Below are 11,093 nucleotides of genomic sequence, written 5' to 3' on the forward strand. Positions count from 1 at the left end.
ATTTGATTTTATTATGGCATTGTACATCTGTATATTCGTTAGTTGACAGTAGTATATTAGAGCTAGCTTTATCCAGAGCGGAGGCAGATCGTATTCCCTTCAGATACCCAACCGACTCGTGTGGAGTTCGGACTCGTTGAGGATACAACCAGAGCTGAAGCACAATAGAATGAGAAATCAATCATTTAAAGCATAGCATTTTGGTACTATAGTAGGTTGATAGAAAATTTGGGGACCAAAGTTTTATTAGTGGGGGAGAATGTAATACCCTAAAAATTTTAGGGTTAGAACTAACCAATTAAAAGCTAAGTTTAATTGGTTCGAATTAAGTAGGTTCATGATGGAAGAGAGTTTTATCAAAATGGATGCGATGAGAAAATTCATCTTCTGAAGACGAATCAAACAAAACTTGTTTGGATCAAATTGGAGGTCGTTTGATTAGTAAATTAAGTGAATTGATTATTACAGAAAAATCTTAAATTTTAAATCGATTTAGCCCAAACCCAAACTCCGTTTGAGAAGTTACTGTTACTCCTCGAAAAATAAAAATAAAAATAAAAATCATGATTTATCCGTGACTCGGCTTCCTCTGTTCTGCGTGACTTCTTTGCCGCCGCGGCTCCCAGTCAAGATTGTCATTGATGTCCTCACGCCAGTAGCGACGATAAAAGTCAGAGGAGATTGAGGGATCAAGGCACGAGTGAGAACCCTAATCGTGATTCCCTCAGCGCGCGCGCCCTCCTCTGCCCGATGTCGCCGCCCTTCGACACCCGATGCTCTACCGCCTTCCTCGTCCAGCCGTTACCCGATGTCGCTCCGCCACCACCTCCACCGTCGTTCCATGCAAACCAGCCACCGCTGATTTCGTTCTGCCGCAACCCAACGCCACTGCATCGCCGCTACCTTCCTCAATTCAGTGCCACCGCCGTCCTCCACCCTTGCTTCCAGCATGGAGAAGAATGTCGAAGCCTTCTACCATAACCGCCGTCATTTGCCTCGCCACCGCACTCTCCCCTGCTCCGCCGAAGCTCAACCGCCGCGTGGGAAAGAGGAGATCGGATCTTTGGGATGGAATTTTAGGGCTTCTAACTTGAGGTAAGTTTTGCTAGAATCTGATATGAGTAATTGGTTCCAAGGTTTCTGAATTTTGGGAGGTTGTTATGGTTAAATCAGTTCACGATTGTTGGGATGGTGATCGGGTGCTAAGTTCATTAGGATATTATTAGAGGGAATAGGGTTTGCTGATTTGGGCAAGATTAGCGTGATTAAAACGTTGATCTTTTCGTGAGTTGTCCTATTAGATTAGGTTTTGATAAGTTTTAATGATTGATTTATAGGGTTTACTGTGGGGTAGTGATCTGTTGAATCCTAGTTGAATTCTTGAATCTTAATTACAGTTCTATTAGGTGTTTGAATCGGTTAGGGTTAATGGGATTAACCCTATTCTATGGTGTGGAGGAGATGAAATTGAATTTAGAATAGATTAGGGTTTATGCCTAATTAATTTAATTAGGTAAATAAGTAATGACTAAGCTATTAAGTGATTAAACCAGATTATTCATGATTTAGTTAATTAACAAGCTAGTTAATATGATTAATTAATATTTATTTTATTTAGTAATTAACTAATAACTGAGTCATGTTAAATTAATTTAATTGGGTAAGTTAGTACTAAACTTTTGGATCTATTGGATTGGCTTATGTTAATCCTAGTTGATCCGGTTTAGACTAACTCAAGTTAATGAGAGTTTAATTGGGTTAGATTAACCTTAGACTCATTTAGAGTTTGACCTGTTGTTGAATTTAATATATTATGGTACTTAGTGAGTGTTGTATGTTGTAATTTGCATGACCTTGATTTGTAGATCCTGTTATATGGAGGAGTTCTTATTCAACGATTCGACATATCAAGTGGGTACTTTTTATCCTTGGACTCCTATATTTTCCCTGTGCATGAATATACAAAAATTAAATGGATATATATTTAGATATGTTATAATTGTTTTCAAAATGATATTAAAATGACTCTCATACAACACTCAGGATAATCAAGAAGATGTTGAATCCTTGGCCTCTATGTTGATATATACTCAGGAAAGTTGAATTATTACAGGGAAGATGTTTGAAATTTTTCGGACGGCCGTCTCTCAGGTCGTGACAATGGCTATTCAAGAAGTCGTTTGGTTAAGAAAGTTTCTAAAGCATTTTAAGATTGTTGAGGACAATGAGAGTCATGTTATAGTGTACTATGATAATCAAGCTGCAAAGACAATTATATAGCTATAAATTATAACTTTATAAGGGATATAATTGCTAAGAAAAAGATAATTTTTTTAGTATATTTCTACACGTGTTATGTTTATTGATCCTTTTACTAAGTCATTTACTAAAGAGTCATTTTAATGATATGTGAAGTTTTTGGAAGAGAGAAATGTAACATATTGTAAGACAATAAGATAATGTAAGATGATTGTTATGAAATATCATAATCTATTTGATGTATATGTCTTTGTTATATTTAGATAAAATCTTGATGAGCATGTTGGCAAGTTGAGATTGGTCATCTCACATGGACAATCATCTCTATTAGTTAATTATAAATACATAGTTATAAAGTATAATTTTATAAAGGATATAACACTATAAAAAATAATTTTTTAGGGACGAAAATTAGGGACAAAATTTTTTGTCACAAATTTGCAACGACATTTGCGACGAATAATATTTTCGTCGCCAATTGGCAACGAATTTTACGATGAAATAATATTTATTGTAAATTTTATAACATATATAATTCGTTGCAAATGTCGTTGCCAATTTTTTTTTATTATAAAATTTATCGTAAATTTGCGATGAAAATACATTTAATCGCCAATTTGCGATGAAACTATGTTTCGTCGTCAATTGACAACGAATTTGGATTTCGTCATCAAATTTTGGTGACGAAAATCGGATTCATCGCCAAATTGGCGATGAATTTGAATTTCATCGCCAAATTGGCGATGAAAATCGGATTCGTCACTAAAATTTGACGATAAAATCTAAATTTCAATTGACGCTATAGATTTATCGTCAAATTTTAGCGACAAAACTATGTTTTGTCGCCAAAATTTCGTCAAATGTTTTTCGCCAAAATTTGGCGACGAAACTTAAAATTCATCGCCAAAACCCACTTAAACCCTACCGATTCTTTCTTCCGTTTTCCTTCTCACTCGATCTCTCCCCTCTGCAGCGCTCCTACACCATCGCCAATCGCCACAAACTTCAACTTTTTGCCTGATCTTAAAGGATCGTAGCGTGCCTTCACTCACTCACTTCCTCCACTCCATTTCCTCGGCCTAAGTTGCTCCTCTTCCTCGTGACTTCTCTCCAGATCTCTGCTTCGCCTTCCCGATAGCCGGTGTCCGCACCAACGCTGTCTTTCTAGGTCTCCGGTGTACGGTGATCCAGCTTCCTCTCGTAGGTAATGTAAGGCAGTCGTTACTCTTTTGCTCCCAAAAGATGTGGCTTCGCCTTTTCTCGTTGAGGCGGTCTAGGTGGCGATCATCACACGGGCATTTGATTTCTTGTTCATCCTCATGTTTTGTTTCTTCCTCTACACCTCGGTGATGCTATCGAGCTTGGTGTTGTGTGACCGTGATGTTTCATACTGCACGACTGTTGTTTTATCCCTCACCATGTTTTGTTTCTCCCTTCTCAAGATGATGCTATCTAACTCGGATCTACGATGTGGGTTGTATCTAACTAGGCTTTCGATGTGCATTGTATCTTCCAGCATGGATGTGATGTCTTTATCATGTGTTTGTTGAAAAAAATGGGGACAAATGCATTTTGTGTTTTGAAAAAGATTTAAACTGTATGCATGAATGTACGATGTCTAGTATTTATAGAATTTCAAGACAAGTTGCAAAAAAGATTTATCATCACTAATTTGGATTGTTTATCTCTTATTAATTTGAATTTCAAGACAAGTTTGTTCATTCTGAGCCTATTGCTGGATCTAATAAGTTAATGGGCTAGTTCCCCCCTTATTTGACATTTTGATATAGTAGACCTAGACTTTGGCATGATAAGGCATTTGGAAAGAGTAGCCTATACAATAGCGGAATTACCATTGGGCTTCACATGCTGCTACTTAGAGATGATTTTGGAGTATGAGTGGCATGAAAGGAATATCAAACCTTAAGTGGGGGAAATAGTAACATTTTAGTTGAGTCCCACACGAGAAGTTGTTAAATAATGAAATGGGTTTATAGGTTCACATGAGTGATTTATTAGTCGCTTGGTCTTGTTTTTTTCAGCTAATGGTTGGGCCTTAAGTAAATGAAACAATTCTATTATTGTGGTGGGTTATGATGGGAATAGTACTCAAGCAATTCCTACAATGACATTTTTAAATCTAATGTATACCATAAAATGGGAATAATAGTAAAGAAGTAATGTCTCCAATAACAAGTTTTCATTCTAAATTTGCTTTCATGTCTAATGACAATGAAATGAGATAGCCAAACTCAGGATACAAAGCTAGTTTATCATATCCTTGATTTTGAATTTATATTTCAATTGGAAATGAGATTCTATATGCTTTTCTCAATTCTCTTCAGAAATGTTTGTTTTTTTTTTGTTTGACCATATAGTGCAATGGGACGACAAAAGAAACGCATGGAAGGAACTGCAGGGTTCGTAGAATCATGTAACACCATGGTTTCATGTAGGAATTTACACAAAAAAATGATAAATCCCAGTCAGTCTCATGGACTCAATCCCTGGGGGTGGCCGGCCCGGTCCCACGGAAATTTCCCACCGACCACTAGGGTAAATCGGGAAGCACATACGGCGGCCAATCCAGATGCCCAGCATCCTTTGATTGTGTTCCCCATTTGGAGGAAAATTCTTACAAATACGTCGTAGTTGGGGATCGAACCGCGGGTCCCTAGGTCACAACCCGGATGTCCTACCGTTGCACCATTGCCCCGGGGACAAAAGGAATTTACACAAGAGTGGCCTAGGAGGTGTGATCTTCGGATGCAAGCACCACACAATGAAAGAGTGCTTGTCCAAGCAGTTATTTGGTTAGTCATTGTGTTTCAGATTAAATAGTACCATCTTCTTGTTTAACAATGAAAGAGTGCTTGTCCAAGCAATTTATTGAGTATTTGAGTTCAATTGTAGAATATGATCTAAGTAGACTACATTTACAATCTTTTTTATGTTATCATTTTTTAAATTTATTTTCTAAACAAAAAAACGATGGAAGTCTTGTGAATTCTGTGGTTGGCAGAGGCAAACCCTGCAAACTAAAACATTATGATGATATTTTATGAAAGTTTATAAATTAGAAGGAACCACACCTCGATCTGCCACTAATAGTTGGACTGTGGACTGGTAAATTACAACATCTTCTTTTATCTTTTCATCATCCATGTATTTATTATATTTTCTCATTGAACTCCTATCTGTTATCATTTACATTTTCCTTAAAAGTCTTTGCAATTTTGGTCTTTAGCAGGTTTACCTTCACCTCACTTCAACTATGTCAAAAATATTGAAGAAGGATTACCACTTTTTCTATTTAACTATAGTGATCAAAAATTACATGGCATCTTTGAGGCCACAAGCCGTGGCCAGATAAACATCAACTCATATGCATGGACTGATGGTGATGAAAGAACATAATTTCCAGCATAGGTATCTTTCTAGAGCTACTTCCTTTCACATGTCAAAAGATTATATTTTGGTTGCATCAAAATTATTTTAGCCTTTTTATACTCACTCTGTCTGGTGTATGTTCTGTTTATGAAGGTCTCAGTGCACTTCAAGGTATAATGTGCACCCCTCACAGAGAACCAATTCAAGGGGATTATCAAGGATAACTACTATATACCTCAACACTTCTGGTTTGAGTTTGACCATTCTCAAACAAGAGCTTTAATTGAAACTTTTGTGCCTTTACCTTCATCCTCCGGCACCAGAGCAGTTCCTGTTACTTTGATCCAGAATAAAATGTTACCTGTTTCATCGACTAACATCTTAAAGGCAACAACTAGCAGTAGATATACTTATACCATGATATGTGGGTTGAAGAAGGATAATGATATGCTTAATGATTTCATTAGTTAGAAGGATAATGACTCTGGTTCAAATAAAGCATCCTATGGTACCATTGAAGAAACAGAAAATGTGGAGCCATTGTCTCACTGGGAAGAATGGGATGATAAAATTTTGCAGGATAATTTAGATGCAAGTGATTATTTGGACAGAAAGAACAAGTCGCAGGAACATGAATCTGTTGCTGAGGCAACAGAAAATGCAGAAGTTCTACTTAAAGAATGGATTGTATATAGATTTATATGACTGGATGTACTGGTTGGATTTCATTAATTATGTTGATATTGATGTTGTTTTGGATTTATAGACATGTGTAAATGTCTATTGTAGAGTTTTGATCATGATATGAATTGATATATATATGGATGTGGATATTGTAGAGTGTGGATTGATATATATGGATGTGGATGTTTGTGATTTCAATTTTTGTGAATAAAGATATTTGTGAATGTGTCCAGGTTGTCTGTGAAATTTAATTTGACCCAATCAGCTGTGAATGGAGACATATTTGTAAGTTAGGCTGCCTTAATAATTGTATCAAGATGAGATCATTTGTGAATTAATAATGATTGAAATAAATATACCCAACATTTACTAAACATGTATAAAGCCAGATTGAAATTCATAAGTTGAATTCAAGATTAGATATTAGAAATGTCTAGATCAAAATTTGTACGATGTTTGAGAATAACATGCACTCTATATTAGTAAAGAGAATAACATTTTGACATGTGATTCATACCATATATGCTATAGCGACAATAAAAGTAGTAGGAGAATGGATCTTTGCTTCTCTATTATATGAGACCTTTGAGATTATGAATTAATCTTGATTTTACCCTAAGTGATTATTTAGCTATATATTAGAAGTTTTAATCAAGGTCTACTACTTTAGCATGATATTATTGACAATGGATGATTCTATTTGTGGAACATGACTAAGAAAGCGACTTGATTAAAATAAATGGATTCTAGCTAAAAAGGAAAATTAAAATAGATTTATATCTTTGACAATTTATTCACTGGTCGATCAATTATATATTTTTATTAAGTACATAAAAATATAATTATGAATAATCATATTGATAGAAGATATTATGAACATGCTCTCGATATAATAGTCATTATGATGAATTATAAATATTTATATTAATGTAAATAATTTAAACTGAGATAAATGTAAGATATTGATGCCTCTAATTTGTCTCTTATATATGTAGAGTGTAACAACTTTTTTAGTATTAATTGCTCTGTATGTTTGCTGTCACATGAATCATTTTTCTTATATATGAATTAGATATTCTTATTTGGTATTTGTAACTATTTGATCATTGTGGCTCAACTTGGATGAGTCGAAGATGTTGACAGATACTACAATTGCAGTGTAGTTTCTCAATGCAGCATGTATATATAGTTGTGTCCAAGTGGGGGAAGAGCCACTGGTTCTTGGCATCAACGAAGAACTTCAAAAGATTAAGGAATTTAATTTGTGACCTACAAAAGATTGTTTGTAGTAATCATCTTTTCGACGACAAGCACAAATAAGAATCGTAAGATATCAAAGATATTATAAGTATTTAATATGTGATTTATTCATACAATCATTCATATATTATTAATGAATTGATTTATTGGTTCATATATTATGCAGCAACAACTACTAGTAGATAGACTGGTCACCTAATTAAAAGTAAGATAAAATAATATAATCAAACAATTACCTAGATGATTCTGTATTTTGTTTGCCTCTCTGATGCGATGCAAACTTGCCAGGTCAAGTTTTATCAGTTTTACAAGTGAATTCTATAAATCAGAATGCACTTTCATGTCTGACTAGCATAGCTAGCCCTAAGATTTTTTAGTGAATATGAACCAACATATACATTGAAAAATATGTTGGCATGGTTCAAAGATTTTCAATAAAACTGATGTACGTATCTTTGCATGCTTAGCTTAATGGGATGATTATGTGAAATTATATATATAGTTAGCTGATCTCATGCATGCTTAGTAGTTAAAATACTACTTCATAAAATTATTGCATTCATTTAATGTTGTATTGTGTATTTGTATTCATGAATGACATGTACGTCAAGTAAAATACTACTGAACAAAATTTAGCTAGCTAGGTTGAGGGTGTTTCTGACGTCGGACGGGATAGCGATTATCTCGGGGGCAATATTGAATCCGTTGGTTTGACTGCGAACGCCGGAAATAATTTTCTAAAACCTGTTAATTCAGAAGAATAATAAGAGAAAAGGAAATAAATGGCATTGTCGAAAATATTATTAAACCAAAACTTCTTCTCCTAAATATCAACTCATAACATATTTATATAGATACAAACTCTAAGAAAGATTATTAATAAAAATAAAAATTTCTTAACAAATTCGAAATATTCCTAATAAAAATAAAAATTTCTTGACAAACTCAAAAAGAAAGATTCCTAATAAAAAGAAAATTTTCTTAACAAACTCGAAAAGAAAAAAATTCCTAATAAAAAAATTTTTCTTAACCGACTCAATTCTTAAAAATCCTAAACGGATTTTAAAAAATCTTAAAATAAAAAAATAGAACTTTTCAAAACTACTCTAAATATCAAAAACTTCAAAAATTACTAAAAATAAGAATTATTAAAATTAATAATAAAAATCTTTGGATGCTCCTGCATCAGTCGCCCCAGGTTAAAAGAAACTCATCCTCGAGTTTAGAGTAATATCAAGTGGTCGCCCCGGAAGAAGATCGTCTTGCACCAAATCAATAAAATTAATTAGTAGTTACTGGACTTTAGAAATCCTCGTCGATCTACTGACAAATATGACATCAGGAGGTCACGGGCTGATCATCTTCCTTGTTGGTAGCCTCAGTCATCATTCTTCAAAATCCAAAAGAGAGGTTGATAGTCTCGATTTCTTCTCATCACAGCTCAAAGGGGAATATAGTTGTATCAGAAGATATAAACTAATCATGTTGCTAGATGCTCCTGCATCAGACGTTCCGAATTGAAAAAAACTTGTCCTCAAGTTTAGAATAATATCATGTGATCGTCCAAGAGGAAGATCCTCTGACATCAATTCGAGAGAATCTTCTAATAGTTGTTGCATTTTAGGAATTTTCATCGATCCACTAACAAGCATGACATCGTGGATGCTGCTCTTGTCCATCTTCGCATTCCCCAAGCACTTCTTTTCCTTACAAATTGCTTCTAACTATGATGATACCAATTTATTCTTTTTAATTTTAATAGGATCCGCAATGCCCCCAAATATGATTGTCCAAGGAGGCTCCAGTGGATCACAAAGAAACTCTTCCATGATGATAACCTTGGTGTTGTCATAAGATAATGACCATTCTGGAGAAACTTCACATATACTGAAATGACGTTCCTGTGAACTTAAATCTATTGCAAAAGAAGCTCCAAATTGACTATGATAAAAAATGTTAGAGAAGTCTACAAAATTTGTATTGTTTTTCAGAACTCTGGAGATAGTTTCAACCCAATTAATTGCCCTCTAAGGATCTATGTTAAGATCTGGATCCTGTGAAGTTTGTAGTTGTTCCGTATCCTTTTCAAGTTGATGATCAAAGGTTTGCTTCATGACTGCTTGCTTTCTCAAGTCAAGATCTTTCTCACCATACTTGAAGATGTGATGCTCATCTTTCATCACTGCAATCTCCGTACGTTTTTCCTCCGTCTTATCTTTGTTCACCTTTGGCACCAGTTCAATGTCTAGGTCATGTAGATTGTGATAGGGGTTAAAGACATTAAAGTCATCCCTCTCTAGAGATAGCTTTCTAGGATGGAGAGCCATAAGATCAAACTTGAACTTTTCGTCGATATCAAAATCTTGACGCTCATTGATGAGTCAAGGTTTTTATGCAATTTTTAATCAATTCAATTCTGGATTTTTACATGAAAATAATCGTTAAATGAATTAATTTGATTATATTTGTGTCATGTGGTATAATTGAAGATTTTATTATAATTTCTATGATTTAATGGCAAATTTTACATTAATTGAGTTTATTTGATTTTAGGGCTAAATCGGGTCAAGTTCGAGTTCAATCGCAATCAAATCGAGCTAATCTGCCCAAATTGACCAACCCAACATGGAAGACATGACCTAGATCGAGCCGATGAAGATCTCTCAAATTTTTAGGAAAGTCCTAAGTTGCCCTAAAAGCCTAGATCAAGTCCAGATCATCAAATTCAAACGGACGGCCAGGATTCAGTGATTAATCAACCCTCAACTATATATACACAAGTTTAATCGATTAACAAGCGGCTACTGTTCTTCGTTCCCAGCCGCGCGCCTGCCCTGCCGCACGACGTAACTCCACGGGTGCCCACTTCCACCCAAACCAAATCCATTGAATTGCTTTATCCTAGAGAAGACTTTAGCCGGTTGATTGGGTGAATTCCAGCATCTGGACGAGGCGCAAAGGAGAGGGTTTCTCCGGCAGGCAGCGACCCTGTTTTTGCTTGTTCTGGCAATCTACAACGAAATCCGGCGCCGCGATCCATTGGAGGGGTTCTCTGAGGTTCGTGAGCACTCGTATATCATCATCAAACTGATCGGAGCAAAGCTGAAGCACGGAATCCAGTTTTTGCAGCTCCACATTCACTCACGCAAGTGCTCTGTTCGGGTCTGGAAAGGGTTTTTCTTGGTTAATCAGAGTGCTGGCAGCGAGAAAATCACACGACGACCTAGTTGAAGCTTCGAATGGATTATTGAAACCGCATTGTGGGAGTAAACGACTTGATTGACACCGAGTTGAGACAAATTCAAGGAGAAGAAGAGGGCTGGATGTGTTTTTGCGTTTCTGATTTTTGTTTCTCCTGTTTCTGCAGCTGTGTTTCTGAACTTCATGTCTTAGAAATCTTGTTAACGTGGTTATGTGGTTAATGTTTAGTTTTTGTTTGAATTTAGATTGGCTTTAGGAATTGTTTAGCTTGGTTTTGCAATTCGTTCAATTTGATCAAC

General features: G+C 35.4%; 1 pseudogene; it reads left to right on the forward strand.

Annotated features, from left to right (window-relative positions):
• The first annotated feature begins 750 nt into the window (after positions 1-750).
• LOC141842815 (uncharacterized) lies at positions 751-6,354 on the forward strand (annotated as a pseudogene).
• Positions 6,355-11,093: the final 4,739 nt, after the last annotated feature.

This window comes from Curcuma longa, chromosome 12 (assembly GCF_044706935.1).
Source record: "Curcuma longa cultivar G26 ecotype Majalengka, Jawa Barat chromosome 12, ITB_CL_G26_1.1, whole genome shotgun sequence".
NCBI classification, from domain to species: domain Eukaryota; kingdom Viridiplantae; phylum Streptophyta; class Magnoliopsida; order Zingiberales; family Zingiberaceae; genus Curcuma; species Curcuma longa.